Here is a 13,088-nt window from a genome sequence, read left to right on the forward strand (position 1 = left end):
AAACTGTGAGCAATGATGTGAGCAGCTGATTCAATCACATACAGTATATCAAGTTGCAATCTGCAGTTATTGGCCTCATGCCTGATTACACAACTCACTGTGTCAGTCATTTGTTGAATTTAGAGGCTTGTTGGTGACGTTTTAGTTTCCATCTGCTGCATCAAATGATTATGAACAATGTGAAAGGCAGGGTGTACAAATGGAAAAATAAAAATGGCACATTACACATGCAACACATCTAAATGCTGGTATGTGACAAACACTGCGTGTCGCCCGTCTGCAGGCTGCGATGTAGAGAGGCAAATATTCCATCACCTCTGCACCTCTTTGCTTTGTTTCTGCCCTTATTGTCCATCATCCAGCTCTACTTGCACCACACACACACACACACACACACAGTGGGGTATCTGTGCTGTAGCGCAGCAACCAGCTGGCTTCCTGCGAATGCCTGCCTCTGTTTCAGCAGCGCTCCAGCATAGCAGTGGGTGGGGTTCCATTCGGAAAGGTCTGAGCCAGAGGCCAAACAAACCCAGCTGTTCTCCTGACACAGCTGAAGATAATGAATTAATCAAAGCTATTAGAAATAATATCTTTCAATGGAATCAACAAGAAATTAAATTCGGCGAGAGCTCAAAATATCAAAGGTCTCATTCTCAAAATATGGCTGATGGATGAGTAAACTTTGGTGTTACTAGATTGTAGTTAATTGCCAGATATGCTCAAATCTGCATTTTCTCAATCAGTCCTTCATTCTGAGCTTAGTAATAGGGATCGAGTGTCGTCCGCACAGCTCTACAAGCGGCGGCCATTTGCTTTACTAACCACAAAATGAAGCATGCTGAATCCTCTAATCATTTTAAAGATAACTAGAAAAGCGCTCCGAGAACGCAGACCTCCGCCGAGCAGCTCATTCCCCACATTAAAAGGTTCTAAATTGTTCTTGGTATCTTTATACACCAACCATGAAAAGAAAAACTGAGAACAAATGATGTGATCTCTCATGCTTGTTTGTAAAATAAGAAAATGAAGTGGCTCCAAATGCAGATCGTACTGTGGTGTGGCGGATTTATTTGCAGAGACCAATATGGATTGATTGGCTATTAGGGAAGTGTACAGACATATCACTGTCTCTAACATGCAACTGAGATCCAAATTCTTTCATTCACTCACATTACATTTCAAGCCAGTTGCACATTTACCAGGTTGTTTTTGTTTTTAAGGAATTTCTATTCACAGACACACGCACACACACACACACACACACGGCTGCCCCAGAAATGCCAGTCTGACATAGTGCTTTTTGACTGCAGTGTTACTGAAGAGCAGCCTCTCAGAAGGGTGGGCTCCCAAGGACTTTAGCCTTCTTGACATGTTTCCTCTCCACGCTGTGTTAATGTCACTCTAGTCTAGTGTCACTCTAACCTTGATTGATTTTATTTTTTTAAGTTGGACTTTCTCTATTTGCCGCCTCAAGAACTTTTCAAGTTTGATTGGATCCCACTTTTTTTTTTTTTTTAAAGGAAGGGCTGACAAAAATGAATGAAGCTCCATCCTTTAGTTTATGCGGCCCCGTGCTTCTGTCACCGTAGTAACTGAGCCCGCTAATGTGTTGAACTGCACGATCTTCCGACTCACTTCCACCGCCTCTTTACTTTACATATGAGAAGCTAATTTGATCTTTCATCATCATCTAGCGCTCATGGCTGGGTTGTGATTACTGAATGAATGGAGGCTCATTTTTGTGCAGACAGACTAATGATGCTACTCGATCCTGCCCCCCACTGAGGTGAAATTTAGAAGATGAATTGTGATGAAAGTTGCACTCTCAGTGGGTGAAAGACTCCGGGTGGCCTCTTGGAAAGTGCTTGAGAAGAAGTGCGCTAGAGAGCGTAACCTGATTTAGGAACTCAATGGCTGCATGCGAACATTCACTATTGAGCATGATGAAACGATAACTGGCTAGCTCAGCTGATGCTTACTGGACTTTGGAGTACTAGAGTGCATAAGGATCATGGGTAATAGAGGTGGATGCAGTGATAATGCATTCACTTATTATTTAGATGTCACTGCAGCAGCTGTGTCTCTTGCTGTTTGACATTTAACACATCCCAAATGACAGCAACGTTCATTCTGTTGTCTGCCTCACTAATAAATGACAAGATTGCATTTAGATGTAGGTCTAATACTGGTTCCAAAGTCTAAACGAACAACTCAAAATACTGCTAAGCTCAAGAAAACAAACACACAAAACATATTTAACACTACAAAAGATGCCCCCCCCCGCCGCCATTCTTTCCTCCCGTGTCTGTCTTCATTCTTCATATTTTCTCCTAGTTCATCGCTTCCTTCCTGCAGCTCCTGCAGATTGCTTTCATTGCCCGTTCAGTCATCACAATGGCAGCAGCAAACACTGACCTGGGACGTAAGACTTGCTTTGCTGTTATAAATGATAGGTATAATAGACATGTATACATACGCACAATACAGGTGTGTAATATCTCAACCAATTTCTGCTTTCTGTGTGGGTGTGTGTGTGTGTGTGGGTGTGTGTGAGTGAGTGAGAGAAAGAGAGAGTTAGAGAGAGAGAGAGAAAAGTATTTGGTCAGCAGGAGCAAACAAGAGTCTGGAAACTGACGTGTTTGCATTCTTCTGCTTCTTGTTCATCAAACCTTTCTGTCTATCCAGCACAAGAAAGAAATTTAAAGCTGTTTGCATCAGCAATTTATATATTAATACTGGTCAAAGGGTTTAATTTAATTTCAATAAAATAATTTGCACATAGTGATGTACCTATAATTCATAATTATCCTCACCTCTCAGCATTTTTAAGCAGTTTTGGGTTTTTCTTCCTGGCGCCTACCTTTATCGTCTAGGATTGTTAGAGTTCTTTTGCAGGAAGCTGCTTTGTGCAAAACAAAAAATGAAACAAAAACAGGAGATGAACCGACTCAGTGGCTTCATGGTTGTAAACCATAGCATTTAAGCTGATGGGCTGGATAGGAGATAGTGGAGACAGGAACTGAGTTAAAAGCAGAGTAAATATTGGCCTAACCTTTTTCAGGTGCTGACAACATGACTCCGGTTGAAGAAACTGCATTGCCTGATCTGTTGCTTCAGTAAATCACCAACAGTTCATACACTATAAGCTCTCGTGTGAGCAGTATTATTCTGGAAATCACAAACGGCCACGATTCGCCTCAAAAGCTTCTCTCGTTGAGATGATGTTTTATTAGATTAGGTTAGAAAAGCCTACCGTCTGGTCATGAGCTCATAATCAGGTTTACAACATTAAATCCAGAAATAAAAACATGTCCTTCTAAAACAGCTTTTACCGAAATGGAAATAAAATGCTGGGCAGAAGGCCGGCCATTAACTACAGTGTTATTTAGCACTTCAAAAATAATCAAGTCAATTGAATTCATTAGATGCGAGTTATATGAATAATTTATAGACCTCTACTAGAGTACACCAGGTGCGTCTCTGTATGTGTGTGTGACACTGAATCTACTTATATCTCCCCCTGCATTTCTCTGTGTGTGTGTGTGTGTGTGTGTGTAATCTCAGACAGGCGGGTAAACTGTGTGTGTGCTTGTGGACAGACGGCAGCCGGGGGAGCTGACCTATTCCTCAGACTGGGGACAGAGGCAGCCTGTGATCAATGTCATCAACCGCAGGAGAAACGAGGGCGGGGGTTTGGCAGGTCTTTGTTCTATTTCAATTCAGAAGTGCACATTCCTTTTCCTCTTGAATGGCAATGCTGCGTTAGAGAAAGCTTCTGTGAAAATGAGTCGAAACTAATTAACTTTAAATTTAGAATGCGTTTAGGGCAACATGAATATCTGATTGCAATCATTTCATTCATTTAGTTTCGAAACTTATAACAAATACCAAAAATATTTAATACCTGAATGGATAAACGATCAGAAGTCTGAAGCGAGCACATCTGTGACGCTTTACTTTGAGCTAATCAAATTCAATTCAACTTCAATCTCCTGAAACAGGCAGGTATGTAACATCTGCAAATGAACATATAAAATAAATTCTAGAGATAATGAAATTAACTAGAGTAGCAAATAAAAATGTGCTTGATCTGATCAATGGCGCTACGTGAAAAAACAATGTTTAAAATGGATATTTACGGAGCATCGTGTATCAGCGTCGCCTTTATGAACACAGCATCTAGTTTTACTTTAGATATTTTGGTCACAAATGACTCACAAAGAAAACAAACACACACCATCCATTCATCAAACCTGTTAAATGTGTGGACGTTTTCATGTCCAGGTTTATTAAGAAACAAACCAACAAAAAGAAGAACAGCTCTTCCACTATCTGATGGCCTTCCCACCCGAAGGCCCAGATGCACTGTTTTGTAGAAATAAATAAAATAGCAGTTATAGGAGGGTAATAGGATTAACACCATAAATGAATTTATGCTCCCTGCTCTCTCATTCATCTTTGGTTCCTTTACTCGCTTCCTTCTCTCCACGGCTTTCATTCCTTACCCTCTGGGCTCTCCTCTGGATTTACAGCACATCTTTTCTGCTCATTTTATTTTACATTTTTTTACTCCGTGTCTCCCAACATATTATCCTCCTCCCTTTTCCCTCTATCTCTGTAAGCACAGAAGCCCTGTGGCCTCATTAAGCTGTCGCTGATCCCTCCTGCAGTGGCCGAGTTTGTCGGATCATTAGACTGAGAAGCCCGTCCCGACGAGAATAGATCAGCCCAAAGCCCCAAACCGCTAATATTCTCTAAATGTCACAGACTCGGACGAGTCGCCTACGACGGCAACCGTATCAGGTGATTGATCAGTCCAGCCAAGGCAAGTTCAAATAGCTGCATGATATATTCATGCATTAAAACGAGCAACGTGTGAGATTGGATGTGTTAGACGAGAGTGGAATGATTGTGCGTCATATATCACCATTATCTTTGTCTCGTAAATGTCACAACAGGTTATTATCACCTCATGCATCTCATGGGACTTTGAGTTCATGTTTTTAATGGATATAACAAAGGCAAAGAAACAGACACGTACACTGGATTCAAATATGACTGTAGTCAAATAGTCCGGGCAGAATATGCAGGCTATCGGAAAATGATTGTCAATTCTGACATGATCTGGAAGCATTCAGTAAACGAGTCCTATGAGGGCCTTTGATTGAACGGAGGAGGTGATTTTACAAACTGGGTGGCAAATAGAACGCTTCATAATCACCACTGGTCTGGAATAAGACGACGACGTAGAGAGCAGTTGCATTATGTATGTATTGTAAATAGTGACGACACACACACTCTCTCACACACACACACACACACACACGCACACAATCAAGTGGCACAGCAGTATATGTCTGCTGGACAGAAACATCAGGGGTCACCGTGGTCCCTCTTGCAGCTACAAGGCATCTGGCCGAGTCGACACACACATACACACAGAGGCATCTAACTGTGCATGCTGTGCAGCTATTTTGTAAATTAGGTTTTTTTTTGGGGGGGGGGGGGACATGCTTCCAGAAACCTTGATGAAGATTCTGTCCTCCGGGGGTTTCCACAGCTGCAGCTGAGCTATAGCACAACTACTTGATGTGATCCGACTGGAGCGTGTGTGGCCAGATGATGTTGAGTTTTTAGTCCTGTTTTTTTAAGCCAAGGAAAAATATACTCGTAATGTTTTCCAATAGAATTAGAGCTACTTGACAGTTCAACGAATGTAAAGTCTTTTGGCCTGTAACATAGACTGCGTCTTGTGTTTTGACACATCTGCTATAGAATATTCCACTTTCCTTAGCACTCATCATACTGTTCAGTTTGTAATCAACTTGGAAAGCAGACACCAGCAAGATACGCTAACTAGCTGCTCTCAAGGTTAGTCGGAACATTACCAGTTATTTGTACAGGACCACATATTTCTCCAAATGTCAAAGGGCTATTATGAAAATCTGTCAAGTTGTATTTTTGTAATCCTGCTTAACTTCCAAAAAGCAAACCTGACTGCGTCTCGCTGCAGAAACAACAATATCTTGGCATCATCAGCTTTATTATTCTACGAGTCTCGTTGTGGATGAAATATCAGATTTCAACTCGCACACTGCCTTGTGATTCATATCACAGCAGGATTCAACATATCCACGCATTCTCTTTAAGAAAACACAAACCACAAAAATGCTGCATGTGAGAAAATCTAATGAAATGCTGAAATGTTGCACAGACACATAAAGTGTTTCCAGAAGGAACGCTTCGGTGCACACGTAGCCACCTCATCAGAACCACATGCTGAGAGCGGACTTCTATAACTTATGAGTCATGAACCATGGCAACAGCAAGCCTGTCCCCACTATTTTCACCAGCTTTAATGGTCCCCTGGAAACGGCTTCTACCTGCATAATTTCACTAAATGTATGTTGCTGTTGTTTCACAATTTGTTTCTGCTTCTTTTGCTGCTTCTGTTGTTAATGTACAGTATTCTGAGCTTTCAGGCGGCTGCAGCTAGTATTTCAGCATTTATCCTTGCCAAGCTAAAGCAAACAGGTTACTGTTTTTCCATGATATTTTTTATTTTATTTTTGCATTTTAAAAGTTCACAATTGATGACACAAAATGCAATGAATCAATTGCAGCATCTCGTATATCATCCAAGCACATTGTCTCATTGTGTGATTATGGCCTATCTTGATATGGGCTTTAGCTCTCTTATATATACATATAATATATACATATTTTAAAAAGGCCATTATGCAATTTGATAGTTGCTTTTTGATGTCACTTGACTTATAAGTGTGCAAAACTGACCTCATCAACACAGAGGATGAAGGATTCATCAGCCAGGTGATAATTATCTAATCCCGTGGCCGATGGTTGCATTTTGAAGGATTTGGACATCATCACAAGTGCAATGATCTTTTCAACACTGTAAACGCATGTGATTTGACCCCAGCAGCTCACCTGCACGCCTTTCTGTAACTTAGTTTATATTATCTGTATATGTAGTCCTTCATTTTCCACAAAGAATGAATTTTTCATTATGTGCTAAAATAATGCTAAATCACTTTTGTTTTTGCACTAGATTGACATTTTTGGACCAATATGTTTGTTAGATTGTTTTGCATTCAAACACTAAGATTTTCAGGTGGCTTTTTTTTATCAGTGAATGCTGAGATTGAACCTATAATAGGTTACACTAAGGCAATGCTTCCCAGCACTATTATGCCTGTTGCCTCCATTTACCCGTGTACACCTCCAGGGGTATGACAGCAGGGTGTAGATAGACTCAAAATTAAGTTGTTGTAGAGACATTTCACATTTTATGACATTGGCCACATGTATTTGCAATTTCATTCAGTCAATAACTGGAGTTTATTATGGGGGTTTTGTGCCATTTATGGAACCGTGCGCATGCATGCACTGAAACGACTGTATGATCGTCAGTGCACCTCCCCGTCTTTTGTGTTTAAATATAGTTTCCGTGTGAGAGAGATGGCCACACGGGGCCCGTCCTCCTTAGTTCCAGCGGCGATGCCACAGTGATTAAGGTGCAGATATGTTAACAGCTAGTTGTCTGCTTCTGTTGCAAGTAAAGCTTTAATAAACACACTTGGGAACAAGAGTAAAATTGGATCTGCTGCAAAGCACTCTGGGAAGGCAGGTGATCGTTGACCTGAGAAGTTTTGTTGTTTTCGCTTTTTCCTAGTAGTTGGCTTTAATCCTTGTAAAAGTTCCACATGATCAGGTTTTGCAGTAAACTACACGTTTAATTATTATTCACATCCAGGCTGAGGTGAATGTGTTAAACAGGAGGAGAAAATGTACCGGCCTTTCAGCTTATTGTTTTTGTCCCTTTCTGTTTGCCGAATATCTTTTGCTGTTATCCCTTCACAGTGTTTTCCAAATTTATTTATTTATTTATTTTGTGTCTAGTAAGAGAGAGAATGCAGGAGTACAGGCGTACAGACTTATTTCCTCTGTCGCTGGTTCAGTAATTTAATGTTATCCTGAGATCAATGTTCTCTCCTACCTGTGATGACCAGAGTCTAATCTGATGACCAGCGAGCAGCGCTGCTGGAGCAGATGTTATTAACGGGGTTAATGCTCAAAGGCACCATTTCAAAGCTGTTTGCCGTGTCCAGATTTCTCCTGCTGGTCCAGGGATGGAGCTGATAATTGTCTGGTCACAAGTCCTCTCCCACAGCCATTCAGGCCAGCACAACCCACATGATATTCATCATCATCATATTTTTTTTTTTTACATTTCCATGGTTACTGGTTGGCCTTAGTTACACTCCGGTGGTTGGTTTAATTTCATAAACAGATCTCAAATACTATTTATATTTAAATTTAATGTACTGAAGTCGCGCCTTTTGTATTTTAGGACCACTGCTTTAACCAATAACTGTTTATTTATTTATTTTTTCAAGAAATGCACATCTCCCATGTACTGAAGTGGTGTTTTTGATTGTATTTTGAATTTGTAGTGTCTTGTGTTTTATTATGAGCTGCATTAACCCCCTACTTCTCAAACTACATACATATTAAAGCAGTATTCTTTAATGCACATGAAGACATATAAACGTGCTTATTGTTGCTGCTTTATCAGTCTCTGTCGAACAAATACATAGGATAATAACTTTTGAAACGTCTCATTTGTAGGTTTTCCTGTCCTGACAACTGGGAACCGGGATTCCTGGTCCCATTTAGTCAACTCTCCATACAGATTCCCTCCTCTTGGGCCCGATAAACCCTGAGCAGAGCAGGATCTATCAATCTACTAATGAACTCTGGTAGCTTCAGCCTCAGAGACCTCGAGTCAGATGGAGGCGCTCCCAGGAAGTGATCACGCTTTCACTGGCTGAAAGTTCTGGTTTGGTTTCTGGGTAAATAGAGCAGCAAAGGCTGAGCTGCAGCAGACCCGGGCCCACACACATTCATGTCGCAATAAAGGCAGGCCTCACATCAAACTCATTCTAATTAAATACTGCGTTTGATGATGAAAGTAACTCTGTGATGAAAGGACATGAGGTGTTCGGCGTGAATGCATCTGACCACAGGAGCTCTCTACCGCTGTTGATTAGAGCGCAACAGGGAGAAGATTGAGGTCCTGCTCACTTCGGGTTCAGTGACAGTGGCTGAAATAAAGAAATAGAAATGTATTCGTGTATTGTGCTTCACCAAAGGAGTTTTAGCTGCATACAGTTAGCTAATTTATGCATCTTGAATAAAAAATATTGTACTTTGACATTCAGTTTCGCATAAAGATTACACTTTAAAAGTATATATTTTTTTAATCCATAGTTTGACGTTAACCCAGTGGCTCTCCAACGTTTTGGGTTGTTGGAGACCATTATCATATTTAAACTTCTCATTTGCTCAAGGACAAAAAAAAGATGTTAATTATTCATAATTTGCCAATATGATGAATTACCTACTTACCTACAAACTAGACTGGCACTCGGTGGAGAAGAAGAAGAAAAATCCTCCCAACCTATTATCAAAGTTTAAATGTCTGTGAAGCCCGACTTTCTGGCTAAAAAAAGACCCACATTTCCATAAACCGACCTCGTCAGAGCAAACTCTTTCTGCAAACCTGAATTCTTAAACGTTCTATCTGTGTTCTGTAAATCGTATGTTAAATTAGCATAATACGATTGATTTTGGCTGAACTGCAACTGCTGAAATGTTAATAACAGCCTGAATATTAAAACATCAAAAGCTAGACCAAAACACTAAAATATTCTAAAGTTTTATAGGACTTAAATTTGACTCAATAACAACAGGATTGTATTGTTTTAACCACATAAGATGACAAGGGATGGGACAAAAAAAAGCAGACAAAATGTTATTGCGTTTTTATTATGTTTCACTAATTCTTTCACTCACATAGCAGCTCCCTATGTGATAATTTATTTTGATATCAACATCCACATGATTTATATTTTAAGCTGTGTCGCTTCCTAAAATACCCAAGAGAAACACTTCTTCATAGCTGACTGGTACTTACAGCATCGCATCCATAATCAACTCCACTACTCATCAAGAATCATCGCTTCCTTTAATCTAGTGGGCTTGTTTGGAGACTGCTGATGTGGCTCTCGGTACCATTTCTTTCTAATTAGCTCATTCATATTCTTTGTGAGTGTGTGTGTGTGCGTGTGCTATAGTGGCATATAGGCATATATGTGGGTATGTTTGTCATCCTAATTCTTTTTAATGTTTTATTCAATCAGAAGAATAGATAAGGCGTGCAAACAGAGGAGCTGATACAACCAGTGCTGTGATGGATAATATATGCACATTCTGCCAAGGGAAGGCCGGCCATTAAACACAAACACACACCCTCACTTCTTACAGCAAGATAAGTGAGGAGTGTGTGAAAGAGGCTAGCGCTGGTTTCACGTCTTTGCGTAATCGCTCGTTTGTATTTGTTTCCTGCGCTACCGTCTGTAATTCCGCCTCACACTGATGATATAGTGGGATCGTCTGCATCTGGTGAAGCTCTGATGGGCTGCTGCTGGTGCGAGAAGGAGGGATGTCATGTCACTAATTAGGTCAGTGATGGATTTGTGTTCCTCTACAGCCACAGCTGTGAAGAAAGAGATGAACCTGAAACAGACACACACACACGTTCTGCTGTGATAATGATCAGGCCATCGTGCTGGTTATAAATAATGGTACAAGCTACTGTTGACTTTTGAGAAGCCTTTTTCTGTTATCTGCTTTTTTGCTCTCTTGTTCTTCGTCATCATCATCAATCTTCTCTTCTTTTCCACTGAGTCTCACCTTTATTATTGTCTTTATCAGTGTCAGAAGACAGATTCGCTTCTAAAAGTGACATGATTGATCGAGTGAAGCCTGTTTCTATCCCGGGATTTGGATAGATACCCACCTTTCTTTTTAAATGGGTTTTTATGTACTTTTCTGCAGCACGCTGGCACAGTGGGTAGCACTGTTGCCTCAAAGCAAGAAGGTCACTTTCAAATCTTAACTTGGGGCCTTTCTGTGAGGAGTTTGCATGTTCTCCCCGTGTCTTTGTGGGTTCTCTCCGGGTTCTCCGGCTTCTTCCCACCACCAAAAACATGCAACTTAGGTCAACTGCTCAATTAATTTTTAATTTTTTGTAATTTTACTAGATATTATAATCCATAGCACGAGACAGCTCCATATCCTATATCCTATGGAGCTGTCCGGTGCTGATCCTGAAAGTGACGTCTTTTCCGCGGCATTGACTCGGGAAATGTTCTTTATCTTGCCCACTACGGTTGTTTTTTTGGTTTGCACATGTCCATGACAAGACAAGGTGGTGGCTTTTTAGTTTTGCTTTGATTCTGTATTGATTATCTTTGTTCCTGCATGATGATTGAATTTGAATGGAACTTATTAGATTTATTCCCATCACAAACTTTGGTTCATACTTATCATTTTTTCTTATTTAGAGTATGGCTTTATCTCAATTTATCTCAATTTTAAGTTACAACCTTTTAAAAAGCGATATCAAAACTGAATATTTTATTGTTTACATTATTTACATTTGGCCTTTGGAGGGCAAACATAATGCTAATGTGGCCCTTGGAGAAAATGAGTTTGACACCCCTGCTGTGCATTACATTCTGTACAGTAAGGACCGTGCCCGCAAGAAATATTGTTGGTTCTCCCTCACACCGCGGACGTGAGCCCACAGTGGCTGGTTGGCAGCGTTCACGCCTCCTACCTGGACTCACGCACACACACACACACACACACACACACAGCTGACATCCATCTGCTGTTCTGTGCATTCTCATTCGGTTCCTCTCCATCCTTTTCATCCTTTGTCTCTTCCTATCTGACCACCAGAGCTGCAGGATGTTTTGTTTTCACAGTCTCTCTACTTTCACACCGTTATTCCAGCAGCAGCGCTCCGGTTTGTGTCTCCATGTCATCATGCAGTTGTTTAAAAGCACCACACAAACCTCATCTACCTTTGTCTCCCTCGAGCCACCAGGCAGATGCACGCAAACACATGCCATTGAGCGCAATGCTCATTGTTTGCTTGTAGCCGCAGGTCAGACCGTTACCTGCTGATGCAATGCTGTGGGCATTGTGTGTGTGTGTGTGTGTGTGTGCTATTAGCATCATAACACTATTTGCTGTTGTTAGGTCAAACACAACCAGGGGAAGAATGCGCTCAGCTATCATCATCCCTGAACTGAGTGTTCTTTCAGCAGCGCTTCAGCCTTGAGGAGAGGAAAACATTCCATCATGGCGCTCCATGAGTTTGTTCCCTGGTGTTCATTCTTTCGCTTGAGTCTCCTACCTGGAGTTTCTGTGTCGTTGCGATGCATTTGCCCACCTGGTGCATGCGTGAACAATGTGCACACACTTGTGTTAATTCATTAGACAGCATGTGATTCACTCGCTTCTTGTTTTCCTCCTACTGTTTGCTTTCTCTCCACTGATTTTGAATCTATCATCGAGTTTTCTCAAACTCATTATCACCATAGCAACAGTACAGTTGTTCACTTTGTGACGAGGGTGTTTTAATTTAATTATAGCTTCAGTATTTCATTTGTTTGCTGACATTCTGGAAAGATTTATTCCTCCCAGTGTCATCTGGGGACCGTTTTGCTGTTGTTCAATTTGTGTTTGCTTGTGCCGGTGTGTTTTGCATAAATAGGTGTGTTGACTGTTTGTTAAAACAAATAGAGAATATTTCTCAGATGAATTCACTTGAATCGAGCCTCTAAACCAAACTGTCTCTCTCTCTATCTCTCTCTCTCCGATTTGTTTTCACATTTTTTTTAAAAGAGAAATGAAATGCAGATCTGTTGATCTCATCCTCTGCTCAATCTTCTGGGTTTGAGTCACACACAGAATCTTCTCTCCATATTTTCTCCATCTGAGAAACATCGCTGACCAAATGTGAATTGAGATTCTGTTGCCATGCTGTTTGGGTCGAACCGGATGACCCGTAATCCAAACGCCATCCAACGCGCCTCTCACCTACCAGCCGGCGCGTTATGAGCCAGGTGAATTGTAGGTGTCGCCCGCTGTTTTCTTAGCCTCAGAAATGACTCGCACCATCCTCTTCCCTTCTATAGTGCTAATTTCCAGTT

At 41.0% G+C, this 13,088-nt stretch overlaps 1 protein-coding gene across 1 annotated transcript in view; it reads left to right on the plus strand.

Annotated features, from left to right (window-relative positions):
* prkcab (protein kinase C, alpha, b) overlaps positions 1–13,088 on the plus strand; it is a 56,923-nt gene that overhangs the window by 22,357 nt on the left and 21,478 nt on the right. The window lies entirely within an intron of this gene.

This window comes from Brachionichthys hirsutus, chromosome 16 (genome assembly GCF_040956055.1).
Source record: "Brachionichthys hirsutus isolate HB-005 chromosome 16, CSIRO-AGI_Bhir_v1, whole genome shotgun sequence".
NCBI classification, from domain to species: domain Eukaryota; kingdom Metazoa; phylum Chordata; class Actinopteri; order Lophiiformes; family Brachionichthyidae; genus Brachionichthys; species Brachionichthys hirsutus.